This window comes from Mus musculus, chromosome 7, assembly GCF_000001635.26.
Source record: "Mus musculus strain C57BL/6J chromosome 7, GRCm38.p6 C57BL/6J".
Lineage (NCBI taxonomy): Eukaryota > Metazoa > Chordata > Mammalia > Rodentia > Muridae > Mus > Mus musculus.
In genome coordinates, this window is record NC_000073.6 from 111,117,347 (window position 1) to 111,125,955 (window position 8,609).

Consider the following 8,609-nt stretch of genomic DNA (forward strand, 5'->3'; position numbering starts at 1 on the left):
AAAAAAAAAAAAAAAAAAAAAAAAGAAAAGTAGGAGTCACCAGAGACTATGTGAATGACTGAGGCTTTTGGGATCTGAAAGCATGAAACTGATATTTTTATGGGATGGAAAGACATTTCATAGAACTAGATGTTTGTAGGGCAAGGATGGATAGGAAAAAGGTAGGGAGCATATCCTAAGTGCTACACTAAGTAAGGAACTAGACTTTTGTTTTATAGACTGTCATTTCCTAGTTGTAACTATGGAACCCTTTGAAATTTACAATGTAAGAAATAATAGCAATAACATGTTTGAATTTTTGACTCATTTTCTTAAAATCTCAATACCAGAGATAAACCCATCTTTTATTTTCATCTTACATTAACAATAAGACATGCAAACCCCTTCAATTTCGATGAGAATAGTGTTTCTACGTCTTTTTACCACACACATATTAGGTGTGATGTTGCTAAGTCAGATCCGCATTTAAGCCGCAGCATCAAGTCTTTTCCTGTACTTGTTTTTGTTGCAGCATAATATGTAAACCCATGTCACATAGGTGCACTGCTGTAAAAGGAAGAAGTATGTGATCAGCACATCTTACAGTGTTTGGATATTCTTGAATTAGGCTACTCCAAAGGTGTCAGTTCACTGAAATGTTGCTTCACTTGGGATTCAGATGTTAAATCAATCAGGCTTTCGTGGTTCTGAGCTACTAATTAGGCTGGTTTAACAGTTACCATAAATGGATTTCTAACTCAAGCATTATCATCACTTGTCACAGAAAATATTTTAAAAGAGCAGAACATAAACCCCTTAGATGCTGCATGATAGCACCACAGATAACTTTATTAACTGTATTAAAGACATTTATCAAAATTTGAGTATAGAAGTAAGGTGGCTTTCTCAAAGTAAGTTTCTTATAAGACTTTGAGCTTTGGCTCTCTACTCAGAAGAAGAGCTGAGCGCTGAGCAGCCATTTCCTCACATAAAATTTTTAGTAACTGGGATTGATGTGATCCAGCTTTAATGTAACTGATAATGTGTACTGCTTGATCTAGCACATTTTCTACAGATGGAGGCATTATTTTAACTGCTAATGCATGCCGATATAATAAGCAGTGACTACTGATTCTTCCTGGAGCTACATGTTCTAAGGTGACAGCCTCAGCTATTTTCCCATCCACTACCCTAGAAGCAGCACTGCAAACATCAACACATTTCTTCTGTTCAATTTCATGTCTCTGCATAAAATTGTTGATACAGTTGAATATTTCTTCACCAGTTGTAAAGATCCACATAAGAGTAGGTCCTCCTTGATAGATTTTTTAAATCTATAGTGAATAAACACAAGCAGCACAGCAAGTCCTGAAACATCAGCTGATTCATCTAGTTGCAGTGAAAACCCATCACAAAATTTCAGTCTACAAACAAGTTCTTCTTCAATATCAGCAGCCAGATCTTTAATTCGATGGACCACAGTACTGTTCAAGAGTTGTACTGCATCTCTCTTTTTACTATTCATCAACCATCACTGTTTATTCATCATCTTTTTACACTGTTCATCAACCATCTGCATCACTGCATCTTTTGCACAAGGTTTAATAAGTAATTCTTCAACAGTATGAGCTTCTCTACTCAGGGCTAGGTTGTAGCTTACACTGTACGATGCTTCTGTAACACTTTCAGTCTCTGTATTGACAATCTTAGGTGCTGGAGGTTTTGTTTTCAGGTAAATCAAGCTGTTGCTTGAAAAAGCTTATGTCTTTGTCCTTATACTCAACATGTTTAGTTTCTAAATGTCTTCCAAGCTGATAGGGACTAAAGAGCTAGGGGATAAAGTTTTCTTATATAGTACACACTAAGCATGAGGTTCATCTAGATTTCCAGAGTAAATAAATGCAAAGGACAAATAACTTTCATCATATTTTCTTCTTATTTATTTAGTTTTTTATTTATTTTTACAAAATGTTGCTATTTTATTGGAATTGGACATAAATTTGACCCTAGAAAGCTCACGTTCTGGTTTTTCAGAAACTGAAGATTGCAGTGGTTCATCTTTACTTTGTACTGTACCAACCTTTTGACATTCTGATTGAGATACTGGTTGGCAACAAACAAGTCTACTTCTTATTTAAGATTTCCTTGTTTTAGCAAAGGATCCAAGGGTAATCAGTTTGTGGCACAAAACATGGTTAATTTAGATTTAACACAGAGTATCACAAATGTTTTGAAATTGTAGGACAAGAAACAAAGATGAGAGAGATATACAGAAGCACACATGTTAATTTGTAATGCTACCTACACATCCTCATGAAGATGGACATCACTTGTTCTTTTATCAGGTGATCTCTCATGCAACTTCCTGGTGCTCTGGTATGCACATCTTTCTTTTTTTTTTTTTTTTTTTTTTGGTTTTTGAGACAGGGTTTCTCTGTATAGCCCTGGCTGTCCTGGAACTCACTCTGTAGACCAGGCTGGCCTCGAACTCAGAAATCCGCCTGCCTCTGCCTCCCGAGTGCTGAGATTAAAGGCGTGCGCCACCATGCCCGGCTGCACATCTTTCTTAAAGGTAGATTATCACATAAAAATAAAAACTATAGAAATGTGTTTAGTATTCTTAAACTTACATTCAAATCATCTTATACTAAAACTATAAAGAAAAACTATTATTGCTAGTATCAATTTTTTTTCTCAAAACACTCAAGAGAATATAACATTATTCAAAATTATCTGGGAATTAGTAGGGTAAGAAATAATGAGTTTGTATGTACACTTTTAAGGAAGGGATCTTTAGAAACATCTTTAGGAACCCTTCCATGGCAAAGGTTGGTAAATATTTAAGACCATACAGTAAGAATGCTTGCTTTGTTGGTTATACAGATTCTGTTGCAACTATTCAACTCTGTAGTTATAGCATAACAACAGATGAAAGAATGGGTGGGTGTTCCAATAAAACTTTTATGTACCAAAACAGACTTTGTAGGCTTAATTTACCAACCTAATCTCATAGTGCATAATATTTTTGAATCTTTTATCTTTCTGATAACTATTGCCATTAGATGCACTCAATGTTGCACTCAATGTTGATAGTATTATATACCAGAACTCTCCCTTCAGAGTTGCAAGAATTCTAATAAGCTGTATTAAAAATACACATTGTTCCAAGACAGAGAACTCTAGTGTATTCTAAGCATTATGTGTTAACAATCAAAAGTAAACTATAGACCAAAAAGTAGATACTACTTCTCCAGTTTAAAATATAAACTTATATTATCTTAATTAAGATATATTTAAAATAATGCATACTGTTATGAGTTATTCTGCCTACTGTTGTGCCAAAGGTCAGAATCTTAAGAAAATATAAACTCACTTTAATAGATTTTCCTCTCATGTAACACAGGGTAATACAAACTTAAGACCGTCTAGTGAATATTCCCTGAGATTTAAATTAAATTTGTAAAGGAATACAGATTGTTCCTGTTGATTTAAATGCCATGTGCTTAAGGATTAAGCTCTATCCTATCGTTTTAGCTCTTCAATCAAAATGGTTCTCCTGTTAACACCTAGTAGGTAAAATACCTGAAACAATGAACACGTCTTTCTGTAATTGCTCTCTCCACCTTGATAGCTTGAACTGCAGATTCTTCAGAAAAATAAAATTAAGGGATAGGGTGGGAACGGGAGTAACCAGAAGCCTAGAATAAGAAAAGTTAAAATCAGACACTGCAGCAAGCAGAAGTATCAATGTCTACCATGACAATTTATCATATTTTAAATATAGTCAATACAAATGATTTTTCACTACAATGCAGCTCTTGGGATGTAAACAGAGAATGCCTAGTATGTAGTAAAGTAAATATGCTAATATTTTCCATTCCACTTACTGTTCTGGTAATTTCCTTGCTTTGAAATGCTTTTTTACCCACTGACATAGAAACATTCGTGGGTGGTGGTGGTGGGAATAAAAACCAACTGAGTTTTTTTTTTTTTTTTAAATACAGCCCCATTTCAATATCTCTAAAACTAAAAACTCAATCTAAAGTGGAATCAGATATGCAAGTGTTACATGACATATGCTGTTACTATAACCAGTCTGTCCCCGATCTAACAATTAATGCTTACTGAGTAACTCTCTTATTTTCTGTGGCCTGTTAGTATCTGTGCCCAATTCCTCATAAAGGTTAATTCATCTAATTGTCAAGAACCTGAGATTATCAACGACTGCATTTTAGAGAAAGATACAGGGAAGTTGGCACCTGCTAGGTTAACACATTTAGTCAGTGAAGAATGAACAGAGTTCCCAAACTGACTGTGCAGCCCACGTGCCTCGACAGTACTTGGGAGTTTTCTACTTCATCAAGCATAACGAGCATTTGGTACTAGAGGTTGGTGTGTGTGTACAAACAGATTGCCAGCGTGTTGTAACAGGCGAAGGCAGCAATCTTAAACTAGGCAGTAGTTAGAAAACCTATTCCTTAGCAGTGGACTCTCCTTCCAGCCTCGATTTAAATTTAGCAAAACAGAGAGCTTCTCGGAGCCACTGGTTCACCATAAAATGAAGTTTCCCCACCTCGTTGTCAAGTGGGCACAAAAAAAAGTAGCTTTGTTTTCTTAAAAGGGCCCCGTATTCCTTTCTCTTCTGAGGTACATCCCAGCAGCTCTTGGGGACAAAGCATCTGCCCTCCTAAGTTTCCAGTTCCTTTCAGGGAACACTAGGGTCTCCCCTTAGGGGCCTTTTGCTGCCAGGCGGCCCTAGGTGTGAACGGGAGCGCAGGCCAATCGCAAAGGTTAAGAAGCAGAAGGGGCCGGGCAGCTCCACTAGGACCTAGAAGTATTTCAACGCGGTCACTTCGCCCTGCGGCCAGTGACAGCCATCCCTCCGGGCCAGGCGTGCACTGCTCGCAGAGCACCACGCCCCCGGAGGCATGCTTCTTGCCCTAGCCTACCAGTGGGTGACACAGGATTCCTCTCGCCCCAGGAATGTCGACTGTGCCATCGACATGAAGTCGTGTCAACACACCCAACACCTTTCCACTCCATCTCCATCGCCCTACCGTCTCGGCTGCGGCTGGGCTGCAGAGCCGCGTCGCGGTCCCCAGCCGAGCACGAGACCGCCATTTTAGACAGCTCAAGGCAGCGGCCATTTCGGAGCGGCCCACTCGCCGGTGGCTCAGCTCACCTTCAGCGAGGGTCTAGGGCCAGTCGTCGGGGACTGGAGGGAGGAGGGAGAGATGAAAAACAAAACAGAGGAGAGGAGGACGCGGGACGGGGTGATGCTGTCAACTCAGGGATACCGCCTAAGCCACCTCAAAGGGCCCCGACTCTCGGACGGCGCGGCCTGAAGTCTGAATTCAGGGACTCTTAGAGCTCCACTGCGGCCAGACGCGATGGTCTGCAGGAGCGACTTCGCCGCTGTCCAATCAGCGACAGAGCTCATCCCTACCGCCAATCCGCGCTGAGCAGCGAGGCGGGACTAAGAGCCCAAGTTTGGTTGAGGCGCGGTGTGACCTGGGAGCCGCCTAGCCGGCTCTGGGCTCCGGGCTGGCGGGCGAAGCCATTGTTTTCTGAATTCCCCGGCACGCCGTGGGCCTGGCGCGGGTTTAGAGAGCAGATTCCGGGGCTCCTCCAGTTCCACGTGGCTGATGCTGACAGACAGATGGCGGCCCAGTCGGCATTTCCCTCAGCTCTGTCGCTCTGCAAGGACTGCTGAGACAGCTATGGATCCTGAGCTCGCCAGCCTAGGCTGATGGTGGCCCGGTCACTCAGTGCTTGGAAGCGGGAAGAAAAAACTCACCTTACTCGGCGTGCATAAACCTTTACCAGCCGGGGGGTTAGGCCAGGCCAAGGGCACGCCTGATGTTTGGCCTCCCAGGTGGCCCAGCAGGACGAAAGGGAAAATCCTTAGAACTCTTCTTTTTCTGAGGTTTACCTCAGCGTTACCAACTCATCTCTGTTGGGTGGGCTGGCAACATTTGGGTGTTTAAGCCATCTATCCCCGTTCTCCCTCTTTTCCAAAAGGGCATGGCCAGGCTTGAGGTCCTGTGTGTAGGGATTAAAAAGCATGTGCCACCATGCCCCGCGAAGCCTAACCCTTAATAGTAGTTATCAGGACTGATGGCAGTCATCAAGCTTCAGTATAATTTTGGAATAAGATTTTGTTTATTATATATTTTTATATATGTCCCCAATGTGAACTTCACATACCTGGTTTGTGTCTTTGTAAATTGGAAAAAAAACTCAAAAATAAGACAATGGGAAGAATAATTAAACATATTCGTGTTTAATTAAAGACTAGGATTTAACTTAGGCTCTATATGCTGACGAGTCTACTGTTCTTGAAACATACAGATTTTTTTCTGTTAATTGCTGTGTCAAATTATAATTTATTATATATTTATATACAGTTATGATTATAATATATGTTGGTTGAGAGAAAAATACAGGCAATGTAGGACTCAGCAAATAAAGATAATAATACTGTTTATAGAGTGCACTGTAGGAGCCAGGGGCTGTTTTATGTACTTTTTGTTTTGTTTTGATATTTGAGACAGGGTTTCTTTGTGTAGCCTTGGCTGCCCTAGAACTTGCTCTCTAGACTAGGCTGGCCTTGAACTCATAGAGATCTGCCTGCCCCTGCCTCCTGTGCTGGAATTAAAGGTATGCACCATCACCACCTGGCTGTTTCATGTTCTTTCAATGTTTTAATTCATATACTCATCACCAGTCTAAGATCAGATCCTAGTTATAGGTAAGGACTTAGAGCATAGAGAAGTACATTTTGCAAACATGACCAACTGATAGTCTATGTTGGGTTCCTTTTTAGTTGTGGGAACCACAAATTGTGTATTTGCTTGTGTGCATGCATGCTCTCATACAAAGTTAATTTATATTAAAGACTTGTAAGATTACAACAATATATCAGTAAAGAAGGTGGGGCCTCACTTTTAAAAAGGAACTGAAAGCTGGGTGTGTTGGCACACTTCGTAATCCCAGCACTGGGAGGGTTAAGGAGAGATTACCACACAGACTGAGAATTGTCAGACCAGCCTGGGTTACAAAGCAAGACATTGTCTCCAAAAAATGGAGGGAAAGGTAGGAAGACAATTCAATAAAGTACTTGCAAGAAAGAGCCAGCATGAAATTCTGAGTTTAGTCTCCAGCACTAATGTAAAAAGGAAGGTATGGCGACACATTTGTAATCTCAGAGCTCCACATCTCAGTGTCTTAAGAAAAAAAGTAGGAGGGCTGGAGAGATGGCTCAGATGTCAAGAATACTTGTTCCTGTAGAAGACCTAGGGTTGATTGCTAGCACCCATATTGTGGCTCAGTTCCAGGGGATCCAAGAGGCACACATGTGGTGCATATACATGCACACAGGCAAAACATTCATATACAAAAACAAAAAACAAAAAACCCCAGCAAAACAAAATTTCAGAAAAGAAACAAGATGGCTCTTGAAGAACAATACCTGAATTTAATCTCTCACATGTACACACACACACACACACACACACACACACACACACACCAAACAAAACAAAAATCTGCAATCTGAACCTCAAGTAAAATCATCACTGAAGCAGTAACAAGAACTCGGTTCCTTCAGAAGTCTGAGGTGGCATTTCTTTTGACCTTGGTTGTGGCTGGATTACATACACTACAATTAAATTCTCTAGGAAAGATGATGAGCCAAGTGCTCTGAACCTATCGTGAGCCAGTGTCCTGCTCTGGGATTTACAGTCCACCCTATCTTTTAAAGCTGGGGGATGCCCTGGAAGGGCATGATTGCCACCAAACAGACTCTGAAAGATTTGATAGTAGATAGAGCCCATCTTTCCCAAACAATGCAGCAAATCCTTTCTTGAAGGAAGACTGTAGTGATGCACCTCCAGTTTTTACAGAATCTATAACATTTAACTATGATAGTATAATTTCATTATTTCTTGAACATTATCATTAGGGGTACATGCTTTCTCAGCTTTTGATGTCTATGAAACTTGTATGTGAAGGTCACTTTGCAAAAGTTAGGTAAATGCTCATAAAGCTCTCACTGCCTGTGATGGTTTGTATATCCTTGGACCAGGGAGTGTCACCATCAGGTGTGGCCTTGTTGGAATAGGTGTGACCTGGTTGGAATGGGTGTGTCACTGTGGATGTGGGCATAAGATCCTCACCCTAGTTGCCTGGAAGTCAGTCTTCCACTAGCAGCCTTTGGATGAAGACATAGAACTCTCAGCTCCTCCTGTGCCATGCCTGCCTGGATACTGCCATACTCCCTTTTTGATGATAATGGACTGAACCTCTGATCCTGTAAGCCAGCCCCAACTAAATGTTTTTTATAAGACTTGCCTTGGTCATGGTGTCTGTTCACAGCAGTAAAACCCTAACTAAGACACTGCCTAAGATATTATTACATTTATAATAATAGTTTCAAGTGTCTAAGAAAAATTAATTAGTTGAATATGTAAATAACATTAAATATTTAAGAAATACTTAGTTAAGCTTGTGAATTAGATCATAGCAAAGTGTCCATATTTTATGATTATAAAATTTGAAAACATATAATATTTATTAAGCTTAAAGGCATAGGAAGTAACTGTTGTATAATTTAACACATTTTGATTATA

At 40.3% G+C, this 8,609-nt stretch overlaps 1 long non-coding RNA gene across 1 annotated transcript; it reads right to left on the minus strand.

Annotated features, from left to right (window-relative positions):
• Positions 1 to 326: 326 nt before the first annotated feature.
• 1700012D14Rik (RIKEN cDNA 1700012D14 gene) lies at positions 327 to 5,329 on the minus strand. The gene is made up of 3 exons (NR_015573.2): positions 5,037 to 5,329; positions 3,562 to 3,677; positions 327 to 546 (listed from the first exon to the last, which is right to left on the minus strand). It is a non-coding gene; the product is annotated as an RIKEN cDNA 1700012D14 gene (long non-coding RNA).
• Between the last annotated feature and the right edge of the window lie 3,280 nt (positions 5,330 to 8,609).